The sequence below is a fragment of the Lipotes vexillifer genome, unplaced genomic scaffold, assembly GCF_000442215.2.
Source record: "Lipotes vexillifer unplaced genomic scaffold, Lipotes_vexillifer_v1.1 C27369667, whole genome shotgun sequence".
Taxonomy (NCBI): domain Eukaryota; kingdom Metazoa; phylum Chordata; class Mammalia; order Artiodactyla; family Lipotidae; genus Lipotes; species Lipotes vexillifer.
The window spans coordinates 1-3,766 of record NW_006797227.1 but is presented as its reverse complement, the minus strand read 5'-3'; the positions used below and the strand labels follow the sequence as shown (position 1 = coordinate 3,766).

General features: G+C 50.5%; 1 non-coding gene across 1 annotated transcript; it reads left to right on the top strand.

Annotated features, from left to right (window-relative positions):
• Window positions 1–2,463: 2,463 nt before the first annotated feature.
• TRNAD-GUC (transfer RNA aspartic acid (anticodon GUC)) lies at window positions 2,464–2,536 on the top strand. Its single transcript has one exon. It is a non-coding gene; the product is annotated as a tRNA-Asp (tRNA).
• Window positions 2,537–3,766: the final 1,230 nt, after the last annotated feature.

Below are 3,766 nucleotides of genomic sequence, written 5' to 3'. Positions count from 1 at the left end.
GGGAAGAGAAGGTGGCCTTTGAGCTGTCAGCCCTCCTCCAAAGTGACCGAGAACTGCTTTTTCTAGAAAGACACGTGGCACCTTTTAACCACACTTCCGATCAGCAAATGGATGCCGTTTTCATCTTAGAGAGCAGTGCAGTCACAGGGAATTTTTACAAGCTGGAAAGGACATGAAGATCATCGCCTGCAGTTCTTTCCTTCTCACACTTCTTGGCTGAGAAATGGGGAGGAAAAGCTGGTGAGTGGCCGAGAGGTGGCGATTCAGGCCCATCGGCTTTCCTCTCCTCTGGTTGTGCTCAAATCTCCTTTGTCATTTCCTTCTAAGAACCCCTTTCTTCTTTTAAAGTGAGGTTTAATCTGAGTTATCTGCAGGGATAAACAGATCGATTTGAGGCACGGATCTGGGGGTCTCTAAGGAAGCCCCCCCGGCCCCCAGACCAGCAGAGGCCTCACCCCCTGCCCCCCAGGTCCCCGCAGCATCTCTGCAGGCCCCCAGGAGGTGCACACCTCTCGCTACTGGCTCTGCACCAGCACCAAGGGCACAGGGGCTCGATGGCTGACCCAGAGAGAGGGTTCCAGAACTCTGGTGCCTTGCAGAGGGCACTGGGAAGTGTGAGCGGGTAGCAAGATTTCTGTGTTTTTCTGTTGGAGGTGGTGCCTCAGGCCCGGATCAGATATAAGTCTTGGCGTCCCAGACAGGATGGGTCTCCGTGGCAGTGAGGGGCGTCCCAGACAGGATGGGTCTTGTTCCCCACGTCTCCGCTTCTCCCCCCGCGCCTTTACCCCCTGCCGGGTTTGAGTGAGTTTATATTGGGTGAAACACCGTGTTTATGCAATATAGGACCTGCCCCTGAATTTTTTATGTGAAAAAGCTCTGAAGAGGCAATAACTCTCCCTGAAGTTCCATCATTGGATTCGATCAGTGATACTGAAATCAATCTCAGTAGATGTTAACTCACACTTTAAAATATTCCACAGTGGGCAGAGAGGAGACACCCTGTGGGGACCCATTTATAAACGGGCTCCGAAAATACGGCTCTTTCTGCTTTGTTGCCAGTGGGGCACCTCTCAGCGTTTGGCTGCCCCTGTGGGAGCTGAGGGTGAGTCTTTGATGCAGCCACCATCACTAAGCTTTCCTTCAAAGTCAGACATTCCATCTATAAGTCCTGTGCTCTTTTCAGTTAAATATGTGATAAAAAAAAAAAAATGAGCTGGATTTTAAAAATGATTGCGTGCTCCTTGGACCATCCCAGTTCAGTAATACCTTGTAAGTGTGTTGTACCTGTGAGCAGATCCATCCCACCAAAGCAGAGGGTCAAAGTGCACACCACTCTGGGGGTAGAAATGGTTCTTGTCCTGGAGAATGGCTCTGAGGTTGCTGACCAGGGCACTCAGCCAACTGGACCCAAGAGTCAGGTATCGGCTGACCTGATGGCCAGGGCTTCTTGTAAAAGCCTCTGAGCTACCGATGGGGTGGCGGACATTGAGGCTGGTCATCCATCCGTCCCTCCAACTTTTATCAAATGCTTCTTACGGACACACTTGCTGTCCTGTGAGCACAAAATGCGATGGAATTCGGGCTCGAGGATGAGGGTTGTGGTGTTAACTGGCTAATTCTCTTCCCTAAACACTATATTTGCACTTGAGGTTAGAAGTCATGACGTCTTTCTCTTTTCAAGGCTAAAATCACAACGCTTTAAGCCCATGACCCGGAGACTGACTTTTCGCCCCTTCATTCGCAATGAGTTCTCCGTAGATGTGCTGTTTCCACCTGCTCTGCAGGGGCTGTGTCTCGCTGGATTGCATTTATTGGGTTGGGGAAACCTCCCCTTCCTAAACATCGATTCCTGTTCTTTTTTGCATTTTCAGCCCCCTCTCATCCTCGTTTCTCTCTTGCCGCAGACTTTGGGAGGAGGCTGTAGTACAATTTTCAATAGAATTAAAAATTTAGCTCTTTCTGTCATCTTTCAGCAAGACATGGGGTATAAGATATCAGGGTCATAAATTTCTGAGGATAATTTCACGAAGACTGACCCCTTTCAGTAAGACTCATTTGGTTGACGAAGGACGCACCCTTCTCCCAGCCCCCATCCATGCCCTGGCTCACCTCCTAATTTCTCGGCTCCAGGAAACACTGTCTGCTTTGCAGCCCCCGTCTCGAGTGTGGAGCCTGCAAGGATGTGTTGTGGCCATGCTGGCGCTAGTCTCAGGCTGATGGACCGCCTCCTTGGTCATCACTGCTGTGCCCCACCTTCACTCCCAGGAGACAGATCCCAGGTGTTTTGGTTGTATTTCCACTGGCCTTATCATTGTTAAGGACCTTAACATTGTTAACTGGCCTTATCGTTGTGAGGGACCTCCAAAGAAACTCCTGTTTGTGACGCTAGCACTGAGCAGGCTGGTACTGTATTTCTTGAAAATAACCAAACTATTTTTTACTTCTATCAAAATTCAAGGGACTTCCCTGGTGGTCCAGTGGTTAAGACTCCGCGCTGTCAATGCAGGGGGCCCAGGTTCGATCCCTGGTCAGGGAACTAGATCCTGCGTGCCACAACTAAGATCCCGCATGCCACAGCTAAAAGATCCCGCATGCCGCAGATAAAAGATCCCGCGTGCCGCAACTAAGACCTGGTGCAGCCAAATAAATAAATAAGTAAATAAATATTTTAAAAAATTCAAGAACAATGGAAAGCCCAACTTTTATATTCTTGTGATACTGGTTTTCAAAGAAAACATGTGAAACTGGAGGCCAGTGAAGTTGACTTAAGATTTCGGTTCCCAAAATTGAATTTCCCTTGATTGGAGCAAACTGCTTTTTAACACGCAAGAACCTCTGTGGCAGGAAAGTCTCACGGACAGTTTCTGAGCTCTACCAACCTGAGACTTGCTTCTAATAGAGTTTGCAGGTAAAACAAGTACAGTGGTTTCGTCTTTCCTGGGTTCTAGGATGGAGCAGGTTAGGAGATCGTGGGAAGCTGCTGGAACCGTCAGGCAGCAGAAGGGCCCCTGAGCCTCGGAAGGTGCCCGCCCGCTGTGGGCACCCACGTGACACCATAGGAGTCCAAGCCCCACCTGGGTTCCCATCAGCCCAGGCATCTGGCGGGTTTTCAGGGCATCTCAGCTGAAGGACTAGAGAGTCTGGCTTGATTAAAGACCAAACTGTAGATGAGGCTATTTGCATTTTTATTTCAAAGGGACAAACTTCAGTGTCTGAATGCCCACAGCACGGCTTTGCATCCAGATTATCTTCCTAACCTTGAACTGAGGCCCGTGTGTTCTCCTGGAGCCTGTGGTCCAGTCACAGTGGGCAGCCACTGTGTTATTCAGGTTATATCCTCAGCCATTGCTGTGTTTTGACCGTGAGGCCTAGAATGGTGATTTGTGTACATTTCTTACTTTTATCCCTCCACTTGGGCAGCCAGTGACATGTTATTGGTGGACACCAGTAAGAAACAGATTCTAGTTTTGCCCTTGAGGTCTTATATTTCATATTCTCGGGAGCCATCTGTGTTCCACCAACCGTGGTGTTCTCTGCTCCAGGACCTTGGACACGTCCCCACGACCTCCTCAGTTCAGTAGGAGAGTTCTCGTGTGGCAGCGGGGTCTCGCCGTCTAGACTCAGTCTGCGCGGCCGGCCTCACCCCCGTGGTGGCTGTAGGCTTGCTTTCCTCCTCTGCGTGGTGCCCTGATCCCCCTGCCGCCCCACGTGCCCCACTGCGGGAACCGTGACCATCTCCAGGGCTTTCCCCGGGGGGGGGGGGCCC